Here is a 13,112-nt window from a genome sequence, read left to right as displayed (position 1 = left end):
TGCTTAATAAATGTTAAAGTGGTGAAAATGAATGGTTAAAATGAATTCATAATTCTAACATCTTTTAAAAGGCTTTATTTCAGACAATTTTATTAATTATTTAACATCAGTGTTACAGAACTAAGTTTAATCAAGCTGGAGCTAGTTTTCATAAGCAATTTTATTTTAAATATGTATGGTGGAAAAAACAAAAAACTCTTGACTGGCATCTCTCCCAGAGTATAAGTACTGAAAAATTTCCCTTACACCATTTTTCTTATGTTTTCTCATTAACTCACTGAAACCTGATTGCAGGTAATATTCTACTTCAAGGAATAAATGTGCTTTTGAAAAGTTGACTATGAAGTAAACATTTGTAAAATGGATCACTTAATTCCCAAGGAGAAAACGAAGCCCTTGAGATTTAATTACATTTCCATAAAGAATGAAATAAATCCATCAAATCATTTAAAAGGAAAAAAGATAATTTTATGACGAAATTCAAGATAAGTTAATATGTTTTCTGAAGGATACTGCATCGGGTTAAAAAAATCAAATTTGATTTTGATTTTTAAAATTTTTTCAATTTAAAGACTTCTCCACCCTCCACCCCAATCTTCATGTAGGAAAGAAGGTAGTTATTTCATTCACATATTTTAGGAGAGGAACACAAGTAGAGAGTAACATTTCAGTCTGCAAACCCTTACGAAGAGACACAAAACCCAAGGTTGGGACATGAAAATGCTGATTTTTTAAAAAAGGTAACTTTTTCTTGATTGCATGCAGTGACAACATTAACTCTTATACTTCTTAAAATACTATTAACCTAACCTAAGAATGGCTTTAGTGTTTGTTCTTCAACCATATCACAATGCTGATGCTTACGAAGAGATATGGTTGAAAAACATCAAAGCTAGTCTTAGGTTAGCTTAAAAGAAGTATAAAGTAATACTCTACCTTGGGAAGGCCATCCTTGAAGTATCCTAGTATTTCAAGAAGAGACATTATCAAACTAAAGTGTATCCAAAAGTGAGTAAACAGGAATGGTGAGGGGATTAAACAACATATGAAGAAAACGTGAAGGGGCTACAGGCTCTTAGTTTGGAGAAAAGAAAGCTTGACACACATGAGAGTTATTTTCAAATATTTGAAGGGTTTCTATGTGAAAGTTTCAGAGAATCATAAACATTAAGCTGGAAATGCTCTTAAAGATTGTGTTGCCCAGCTTCTGAATTTTGTAGATGCAAAAACTGAACTCTAGAAAGTTTAAATCAGTGATTTCCCCAATTTGTGTAGCAACGTTCCCTCTTTATTTTTTAAACAGAAAAAGGCAAGTCCAATAACTTTTTGTAAAACAATCTATGCCAACAACTTTCTTAGCTCACATTATTCAAAGAAAATTAGGAATTTATAAAATTTTAAAATACAAATCCTTAGTTACAATCATAATAAAAAAGTAACATACAGATTTATGGGAATGATTTGAAGCTTTCACATTTGCAATTTATAATAACCATAGGTATATCATTATTATTATTATTAGTGTTATTGATATGAGTGGAGAGGTTTTTAATCACAAAATTTATCAGGTTCATGACATTTATGATATTGCTACTTAGGATCATAGGTCTAGATGTGGAAAGAAAGGACTTCAGAGGCCACCTAGTTGTTAATTTTATACATGAGGAAATTAAGGAATATTAAGTGGCTCATTTACGGTCAAATGGGTAAAAAATGGCAGGCCCAGGATCTGAATTGAAGTTCCTGTAATTTGAAATACTTGGCTACTTCCACTACACTAGTCTGATAAAAATATTAGAGATCGGTATTTTATTCTTAAAACTGCTAGAACAAAAAGTCCCATTTTAAATAAATAATAGTCCAGATATTTCTCTGCATATATGCACATAATTTAATAATTCTTCAAGATGTCATAGGACCTATAACATAACTCTCAATATATATACTCTTATCTTTAACTTTAGCACATTAGACAATATTCTTACAAACCCACACCATGCTTTTACATTCATCTTCCATCCTCTGTTCTTGCTTCTACCTTTTATATTCTCTGATATGTTGCTGTAGCAAAGAACTGGAAACAAAGATATCCACCAATAAAAGAATGGCTAAACAAATGTTATGATACATGAAAGTAACGGAATGTTACTGTGCTGCTAAGAAATAATATTTCTTTATAATTATTTCTTAACAGAGAGAAGCATGGGAAAAAATAAGCAGGAAAACAATATATACAATGACTAAAACAATCTAAATGGAAAGAACATTAAAATACACCTGCTTTTTATTTCTTTGCATACAGTATTTTTTAAAAAAAAATTTTTTTCCCAAATAACATGTTAAAATGATTTTTATACTTTTTTTTTAACACTTTCAGTTCCAAATTCTGTATCTCTCTCCCTCCCTGAGATGGTAAGCAATCAAATGTAGGTTATACATGTGCAATCATATAAAACATTTCCACATTAGTCATTCCATACAAGGCAACTTGAATAAAAAAAAAAAAGCATGCTTCATTCTGTATTTAAACAACATCAGTTCTGCAGGACAGTACACTTCATCATTAGTCCTTTGGGATTGCCTTGGATCATTGTATTGCTGAGAATAGCTAAGTCATTCACAGGTCTTTATCATACAATGTTATTGTTACTGTGTCCAACATTCTCCTGGTTCTGCTCACTTCAATTTGCATCAGTTCATGTAAATCTTTCCAAGTTTTTCTGAAATCATCCTGCTTGTCATTTCTTACCACATAATAATATTCTAACACAATCACATACCACAGCTTATTCAGCCATTCCCCAATTGATGGGCATCTCTTATAAATACAGTATTTTGCAATGTTATCAGACCCTACTAATTTTATAGATTGTTTTTTCTTCTTATTTCCTGGTTGAGTCACATTGATTTGTACGACAGTGTTAAGAACACCCAAATTTTCTCTTGGTCCCTCTACACTGTCTGTCTCCTATCATGTACTGTCACCCATTTTCTCATTTCTGGACCATTAGGGATGAACATCTTTAATCACATCACATGGAGAGAGTTGTCGTTTGTCTTCTGTCTTCCCTTTCAAAAAGGACTAATGGCATCATGGGGGTGATGTCTTGACCTGCATGTGAAATGGATTTAAGTGAGGCAGACTTGCACAGAGTCATCAGCCTCACTCTGTCTCCCAGAGTCACTGAAGTTTCACGGCAAGACAAAAATCAAGATGACTGGTAATGGCCCAGGTTGCCAGTGACCTTGGTGTTTTCAATGTTTGACCAAGCTCTAAGTGCTCCACAGCACCTGCTTCCACCACTTTCATGGCCATTGGAACAAATTGTTCTCGTTTACCAATTCCGCTGGGGGGAAATCTTTACATGCCTAGGGTAGACCTCCCCCTACCTCACTAATGGGTTTGAGGCGTGTTCGGTTACCCTAAACCTAGTTTAGCCCATCTGCCAAGATGGTTTTACCGGGGTAAAGCACATGCTACAGCTTCTTGGAGCTACACGTGAAAACTGAGTAGCAGGTAGATACCAAAGGTAGATGAGCAGCCCTGAAAATGTCTGGGCAAGCCCTCAAGCCAGAGGTGCTAATCCTCCCTGAACATCCTATAAGCAAGTTTTAGACAACTAGATAGTATAGTAGAGAGCTAGAATTGGAATCAGAAAATCTAGTTTGCTTCAGACACTAGCTATGGGACCATGATTAAGTCATTTGTGCACTTAATCACAAGTGCACAGTCTCAGTCTCCTCCGCTGTAAAATGGGAATAATAGCACCTACTTCACCTCAAAACAATATATAAATACTATTACTGTTACTGCATTACTTATTATATTAAGGAAAGGTAATTCTATGCTTTCTAGTGTTAACAGAACTAGATACTGGATTTCATCAAAAGCCTTTCTGGTGTGTGATTTTTGTTATCTTATTGTGATTTTTTAAAAAATATGAATAGTCTTCCTTATGTTGAACCATTCCTGCAATCAAAAAAAAAAAAGGCATGTGTAATACGAAGGTGTCTATAGTAAGAGCAATCCACTATTCAAGAAATACAATAACTCTCAGGAAAGAGGTATCATTCCATAAAATACTTTCGAGGTTTCTAATGCAGGTAAAACACTGTAACTGAATTTATCCTTGGATAAGTTCCTTCTACACTACCTGGTTTTACACTACTAGATTCCTCCCCCTAGTTCTTGCAACTGCTAGAGTGGCCCGATTTTGCCCCAACGAATGGGTAGGAATCAGATTAGGTCACTATCAAAAAGAGAATAGCAAAGATGCTTGAAAAGTCAAATCTTGAAATTCATGTCTCATATTTTAATTGTAGGACAGACAGTATGAATGGGAGAGTGTACTCATCATGAAATTTTTTTCCCCCAGAAGACTTAACCTTGTTAGGAGTCCTTCTTTCCCTGTAATTTTAATTATTTAGTAAATTTCTTGCTGTTTTGAGATAGTGGAGCAAGACGTTATGCTGACAAGTGACCACTCACTCTGCCATTTTGTCATAAACATACAATTCTTTTATTTTAAAGAGGAAGTTAAAACCAAGGCTCAGAAGGGTTGAACAATGCGAGGCTTTAGTGCAATGTCTAGAGATTAAAGTTTAACCTCTATATACGTAAAATAATACTACAGATCACAGACTACAAGCCATATGAGGCTTATTTCCTTGTAAATATTCTAAAGCAGAGATATTGATGCAAACTGGTATCCTTACACAGAATCGAATATATTAAATTTCAGTAGTAAAAGCAACCCACCATTTAAGAAACACAATAACTATCAGGAAAGAGGATTCATTACATAAAATATTTTGTCAGACACTTGATTACCAGTAGCAGAGGGAATGATTCCCAAGGTGTCAGATAAATGGGGCTAACTAAGAAAATACTAAATAAATGAAGTAGGATAAGAGACATTTGGCTCAGATCAAAAAAGGAGATACTGGAATGGTTTGGCGCTTCCTTCTCCACAGCAAACATTAACAACTGATATTAAATCCTTTCCTAGTTCAACAAAAGAGAAAGGGGGGAAGAGTACAAGCTAGTGACGAATATGGAGCTGAAGGGATCTGACACTTAGGGTGAAAAGAGAGGCTAAAGATGAAGTAAACACATTTTAAATGCTTCACAATTTTGCCTAGAGTCAGTTCTGTTTACCTTCAACTGAATGGTAACAAACATAAGCTATGAGTAGATTCAGAAATTTTCTATGGTTAATACTGGCAGCTCTGCTTTCCCTGATTTATACACACACACCTATTATATAAATATATATGCACATATATTAAATGTTAACATTATATTATTATAACAACTACTCATTTATATACAACTTTAGGATATTATGAAGAGACTTCATTCATACAGGATTCCTTGAATCAGAGCAAACTTTACCAATGCAAAGTGCTCTGAAACTACAGTCTTAAAGCACTGCTTGGAGCATTAAGACGTTAAATACAGTTTTCCCAGGGTCACAAAGCCAGAAGGTGTTACAAGTTGGGCTTGAACCTAGGTCAACCTGACTCCAAAGTCAGCTTTCTATACACCATACCATGCTTTGTTAAAATTAAATTTCTGTTGAGAAATAGGTAAAATGTATTTTTATTTAAAGACATTTGACACTGCAGCAAAACCAATTTGAAAAGTAAAATAGTATAGACCTTTAAAAGGTATTCAGGTATTAAATGAAACACCAAAAACCTTTTTCATTAGAAAAATGTAAAATTGAACCTGATTCATCAATTAAATTACATAAATTCTATCTCCCCTAATAATTAGCCTAAATCTCTAGATAAATGTTTGCTAGCCCTGAAACTAAGCAAGCAAGCCACTGAAACTTGTTCCACTGGCCAATTCTATCATTTGGCTATAACTTCTTGAACTCAGATGCTGCTGTACTAGCTCAAAATCTTATGAGAAAAATTTGCAGAGGCTAACACCATGATAACATCATTCTACTTAGAATTTGGGGGCTAATTTATTTTACAAACTCTTTAGAACTAATTCCTCAGTTTATCCAATACTCTTCCACTCTGTCCTCCAGCTTCCATGTCATTATGGACAAAGTCTATCAAAATTACTACTTCTTAACATCTTGCCTCCTTTATTCCTATTACTCACCCTAAGTACCAGTATCTCCCCACTGCTACCTTTTCTCCTCAATTATCAGCCATAATCCACCCTAAAGATACTATCCTTTCATATTAACTCTGTCCACCATGCCCTTTGAAATCCTATTCTTCTATTAGCAATTTGCCCTATGTCATCCACCAACAGTGGAAAAAAAAGATGAATTTTAAGTCAAAGTACCTTGCTTTAAATTCTATCTCTGCCATTTACAACCAGTACAAGGTACATCACTTCACCTTTCTGGGCCTCTGTCTCCTAGTTCATAAAATTAATCTGGGGAGAGTTAGTCAGTCAATGAGCATTTAATAAGTGCCTACTATATACAAGGCACTGTGCAAAGCACTGGGATACAGAGAAAGGCAATAGAGTCATTGTTCTCAAAGAGCTCACAGTCTAATAAGGCAAATAACTATGTGCAATAAACTGGATAAATTGGAGGTATTCTTAGAGGGAAGGCACTAAGATTAAGAAGGGATGGACAAGACTTCCTGCACAAAGTAAAATATTAGCTAAGACTTAGAGGAAGGCAAGGAAGTTAAGAAGCAGAGATAAAGAGGGAGAGTATTCAAGGCATGGGACAAAATCCTAATTTTGTTTACTCCTATTTTCAATGTATGACAGTTGATATTATGGAAAGGTAGTTACTAAATGAATATATTATTGCCAAAATTTCTTTAGAAATTAAAGACTGATCCTAGTATTCAAAATGTAGTTAAGATAATTACCTAGAGACAATTTGCTAATACCCTAAAACTCTTACTTTTTCCATTTGACCAAGACAGAAGTTTAAAAAAAAAAGTTTTAAGAATTTCTATAGAAAAAGAAAACAACACTTAAGAATGTAGCTTTTCTTTAAAAAAAAGAAGTTGAACTATTCTATCTCAAAGTATATTTGAATGTCAGACTCTTTCACTCTAGGATATCTTCTAGCTATAACAAAATAAATTTTAAAAATCAAAACTTTAAAAATCAACTTTATAATCAACTGTAGAAAATTTATAGTTCTTCATTACGCCTATATGCCTTTTAGGTAGCAAATGCTTTGCAAATACCACTCTTATCTTAAGGGCTTATGTAAAAGAAATGGAAATTATGACTGTGTATGAAAATAGTAAAAAAAAAAAAAAAAAGAAGAAATTTATTTCGATCAATAATAGGTCACATTGCAAGCCAATAAAAATATGCTAAAAAAAATCATTGGTTAAGGTTTTATAATGAAAAATGTGCATGGATGCATATGTGTATGATAGATTCAAACTATTACATTAATTGTGGATCATTTTTGCTAACACACTTCTAAGATTTTTTTCCCTAAAGTTTTAGGATCACTAAAGAATTTTTAAAAACTTAACATATCATTTACTTTATCTGGTAAATTATAATTCATACTTAAATGATAAACACAGCAATTTTACATATCTGAGAAGTTAGACAGAAAAGACATCACATATAATACCTGTCATTGTCTTAGATTTATGCAGCCACTAAATTGCTACTTAAAATTCAGCTCCACTTAACTTAACAAGAAGAATGTCCTGCAGAAATATGGTTGCTAAAACACTGCCTTTCATTTTATCATTGGGTGTCAATCATCCATGCCAACAATCAGTTATATAGCTTTTACACAGTAAGTGTTCTAAAAATACATTTGTCTGTTTGCACCACACTTTCAAATTGCCAAACCAAGACAAAAGAATTAATTTTTTCTTTTGATACTACTGCTGTAATAACTAGTTTTATATGTGGGAAGCAACAGATGTTTTGCTTTTTGAAATACGAAACTAAGCATAGCACTACCAGTATTATTGATAATACTACTACTCTGCTGAATTTCAGGTTTTAGTCAATTTCAATCTCAGAAACATCAATAAAGCTAAAAATTTAATCCTAGACCATTTGAGGAAATCAGTACACTTAATTCTGAGAAACAGAAAAAACTTCAGGAGAAAAAAGGCAATGCTGTTAAATGTCTTTTTTTTTTAATTAGAAATTTAAAAGGAATTTTAAATCTTAGTTGTGTCAGCATTTTACATATAATAATTGCTATTTTATGATTATATGAATTTATTACATGTAACTGAATAAAAATAAATATACTTGTATGGATCCTTTAGCAAATAACTTAAGACTCTCAAATCTCAAAACTCCTGACAAGTTTTATGTCACCTACCTTTCTGGTTACTGACATTCAAAACATCTCATTTACTGAATAGTTAACAGCAGAACTGAAAAGTCCTAACTACAGAGAACTTGTTTCCTTACAGAGAACTTGTTTCATTAATGTGGATAATTAAATGTCTTAATTCATTGTACTCACAAATTCTTGTGATATAACACATTTCTCTCCATGCTGAAATTTCCAATTTTCTTCTATTAATTTTTATTTTCTAAAACCGCAGGCTCTTTTTAGACCATGATATCTGATTGTTTATGACGCATATATTTCTCCCCAAGTCCAAGGAAGGAAATCAAGACCAAAAAAGGGGGGAAGGGGAAGGAATAAAGACCACTTATAGAGGACATAAAGGAAAAAACAAAGAAAAAATGTGTTCTAGACTGGTGATTTCATCAGTGTAAGGTGAGGAACCCTACCAGTGAAGGAGGAAAATCCCTCCACTATTACACACCTGCAAATGTCTTATGATGTGCAGGCCTAAGAGAGAAGAATGGGACAATAAGATGGGACTTGCCCAAAACCACATAGTACATGTAAGAGGTAGAATTTGAACTCAGGTCTTCGTCACATGGTTCAGGCCATTTCTCTATTCTCTTTTTGGGGGGGGGGAACTAGGCAATGGGGTTAAGTGACTTGCCCAGGGTCACACGGTTAGGGTTATGTGTCTGAGGCTGAATATGAACTCAGGTCCTCCAGACTCCAGGACCAGCACTCTATCCACTGTGCCATCTAGCTGCCCCCATTGCTCTATTCTCTAAAAAAAATGATGTCAAACTTAAATAGAACTAGATCCTTGCAGGCTATATATTAAATTAAAAAACAAATTAACACTGCCCGTGTTGTACTGTATTTTTATTTATTTTGTTAAACATTTCCCAGTTTCATTTTAATCTGGTTCAGGCACACCCAGAGTTTTGCAGGCCTCTTAAAACTTGCAAAGTCATACTTTCTCAACACAAGAATAAAGCTGTTAAAATTATTAAAACAAAAGCACAATAACTCAAAGTCTGAACATGCCTCCAAACACAGGTCTAACCCTACTTATTCATCAATAAAGTATTTAACTTTATTCCCATTTTCACATGACCGTTCCCAAAACAGACTGAGAGACAACTATTACTTATCTCTCTTACAAAAGATTTTAGAAAAAAGAAAAAGAAGAAAGCAGTAAAATCTTGATCCTTTTACCAAAGGACTACAAAATGCTCATAGGGATAATTACTGTTTGTTGAATGAGTTAGCAGAATTTAGGGGAAACAAGTAACTGTCCTCCAGTTTAATTCCTCTACTCATCTCCTATGGAGAAGCCAAAACAATTAGCATTGACTTACAATTCCATTCCTATACCTTTTCAATTATTTAGTCATTTTCCTTCTCTGAACACAAGCTATTAATTCCAACCACCAATTCCCTCTCAAAAAAAAAAAAAAAAATTCCTATATTAAAACCTAACCCTGCAGCTATACATAAGTTCTCTTCTTGCTAGTAAGACACAAGACTCATTTTTATTTAAGAAAAGGGGGGGGGGTTTAGTATTTCCAGAATTGATATGTACTCCTTTAAGTTTCAGCTATACTCAAGTTATTACTTTCACTCCCACTCTCAATAAACTAGCACAGTAAATGTTCTTCTTTCTCATGACTAGAGATGTTCTAATTAATCAAATATTCTGAAAGAAAATGTATTTATAAGAGTATGCTAACACTTAGCACTAATAGCCATTTAATAAGTGAATGAGGTATTGATATTTCAGTTTCCTGCTAGTTAAATTTACTATATATGTCCATCCATGAATACAATTGGATAATTAAATGTCTTGTCCACTTTCTGCTTTTATAAACAAATCTCCATCATATGTAATCATAGTTCAATCATTTTAGACTTAAAGAAATGATTCAGAAGAAAGCAAATTTCTTACAAATGAAGTCAAAAAATTAAGAAATTCTGAGGCTAGAGCAAATTACCCTAATGTGCTAGGTTTACTGTATATGACACCTACTGGTAAAATATATTATAGCTCAGTTTTATTAAAATCAGTAAATATATGGACAAAAATGAAACAAAGACAACAAAATTTCAATAGTTACACAATTAGATTCAGGAGATTTTGTCTCAGTTTCTTCATCTGAAAAGTATATTAGTAATCGTGTATACTGTCTGATTCATGATAATGTTTTGAGGATCAGGAAATTTATATAAACCACCATTTTAATTATAGAATGTTATTCTTACCCCAGGAGAGAGGGTGCTAAACTAGATGTGAGATTTTTGAATGAGAAAAAAATCATCAAAAGTAGCAAACTTCTAGAGGTGGACTAAAAGTGTAAGCAGGCAGGTTACTTCATAGGATCACAGACTTAGAGCTAAAACGGAGGCCATGTAGTATAACCAGCCAAGCCACACTTTAATATAACAGGAAACATATCTAGGAGAAATTAAGTGACTTGCCCAGGGCTACAAAGTGCTACAGAGATATTATTTTAATGGAATTCTTCCTGACTCTAAATACAGCACTATAGCCACTAAAAACTCAGTACACTAGACTGACTCATCTTATCTTTAAAAGAAAAGTAAATAAAACAGGAATCTATTTCCAATTACATAAAAGGGGAAATAAGGCAAGTGCTATCATAAAAATTTACTTTGTGTTCAATTTTGTTGTAATGCATAGGTTCCAAAAAGTAAGGGGTATTTCTGCAATATAGATTTATTTTATAAACAGTCTTATCACCGTGACTGATTGAGATATACATTCCACATTCCACTAAATCTGTATGAACATGAATTTTGCTAAGATTAAATTATTTAAATACAAAAGTGGCTAAAATTCTCTTACATTCAATTTTTTAAAAGTAATATTAACTGTAAAATTTCCTTTTTCTAATTTAAAATCAGTAATAGAACTAAAATGGATATAAAATCACTGTTAGAAATAAAATTTAAAAATCATCTAGTCAAAACTCTTCATGTGTATAGATGGGGATAGAGACCTATAACAGGGAAATGACTTGGTTAAGCACAATTAGTGGCAGAGTCAAGTCAAGAATCACTGTCTTCCAATTTTCAGTTAGGTGTTTTCCCTACTACACATCACTATTTTAGGTTGGCTAGATAAAAGGTTAACCAAGAATTTCTAAAACTAATTTCCCACCAACTTTTCTGGCTTTAACTATGGATACTAAACTATGGTGAGACAAACTGCTGTTGGCTAAAATGAAAACAACAAAAAAAGGTAGTCCTCACCAAACTTTTTACTCTGGCCATCTAATAATTCTTGTGATAAAAAATTTTTTATTAGCTTCCTGTATATTAATAAGGGACAAATGTTATTTTTGTATCTTCCTATTACTCCCTCTGAAGAAACTAGGGATGTTACTCGTGGTTTTTAAGAGAAGAAACCACACATCTGAAAAGCATCCGATGGGGATGACAGCAACAACATCAAAGAGAGAAATGGTAAAGGGCTACAAGGGAGGAGGTTTCAGACCAGTAGAGAGAAAAAAATTTATTTTATATCTGACAGCACTGCACTTACAGTATCATTTTAACCTTAACCTATTTTACTTTTGCTGCAAAATAATCCAGGTTCCTTAAAGAAGTGACACTGTTAAATGTTGAATCATAATGTCGTTCATCTAGTGAGAGCAAGCCTCAGGGAAAATTATGAACAGCTGAGTTGAAGTCAGACAGAAAAGCTGCATGCTTTTCTCAATTTAAAATGAGAGTGAAAGCAAAGAGGCTCAAAGAAACAAAAAAGGGCAAGACCTAGAAATAAACAGTGGAAACCTGAGGCTGACTGGAAAAGAGAAAAAGACTAGAACAATTTGAAAGTCAGTTGGGACACCTCGTAAATACCAGTAAGTGTTAAAAATTGATCATGCAATGAGAAAAAATGGATTGAGAGTCAGTTACTACTGGTAATTCAGATATTAAAATAAGAAAGAGAAAGGCTTCCAGTAGGTTGGAAGGATTCTTTATGAAAAGACATAGATGAGACATGAATAGGATAATAAAGTAAAGGGTATTTCAACCTGTACCAGTGAAGAAAGTACCATACCACTGAAAAAATGATACAACATAAAAATGACACCAAACTGCATCAAGTCTCTTATTACAATTTTCTTTCATGAGTATGCAAAAAATTAAACAGATTCAATTTAATTAAAAATACTTATTAAGCCCTAGGCACTACGCAAAGTATCATGGTGCTTCCAGACAAGGACAAAAACACAAAGTTTGCCCTCAAGGAGTTTATCTTTCACTACAGAGATAAAACATGCACACAGTTAAGGAAAATACAAGTTACCTTGGGTGGAAGGAAAGCAAAAACAAGAGGGAAGGAAAGGAAACCAGGGAAAGAGAAAGCTTCCTGCGGGAGGGTGAAACCTGAGCTGAGCATTGAGGGAAATACTCTAAGACTAGGCAGTTAAGAAAAGAGTATATTCAAGGAATGGGAGATGGCCTGTGTGAATATACAGAAGCAGGACATATGCCAAGTGTGGAGCCCAGCTGGTGGTGGCTGGAATGTAGTCCAATACAGACCAGTGTGACTGGAATATAGAGTGTGCAAATTAGAATCACAAGAAAGAAGAACAGAAAGACAGACATGAATCAGATTGTGTAGGGACTTAGATGACAAGCTTAGGAATTTCGATTTTATTCCAGATACAATGGGGAAAACCCTAAAGGTTTTCTTTGAACAGGAGAATGATATGGCTGGGGTGGTGAACCTTCGGCCTCGAGGCCACAAGTGGCTCTCTAGGTCCTCAACTGTGGCCCTCTGACTGAATCCAAACTTCACAGAAC

General features: G+C 33.7%; 1 protein-coding gene across 1 annotated transcript in view; it reads right to left on the bottom strand.

Moving 5' to 3' along the window:
- The window catches only part of ARHGAP5 (Rho GTPase activating protein 5), a 98,528-nt gene that overhangs the window by 20,291 nt on the left and 65,125 nt on the right, over positions 1 to 13,112 (bottom strand). The gene's annotated exons all lie outside the window — the stretch shown is intronic.

This window comes from Vombatus ursinus, unplaced genomic scaffold (assembly GCF_900497805.2).
Source record: "Vombatus ursinus unplaced genomic scaffold, bare-nosed wombat genome assembly UNPS02014794.1, whole genome shotgun sequence".
Taxonomy (NCBI): domain Eukaryota; kingdom Metazoa; phylum Chordata; class Mammalia; order Diprotodontia; family Vombatidae; genus Vombatus; species Vombatus ursinus.
The sequence above is the reverse complement of the archived record's forward strand: the minus strand, read 5'-3'. Positions and strand labels throughout refer to the sequence as shown.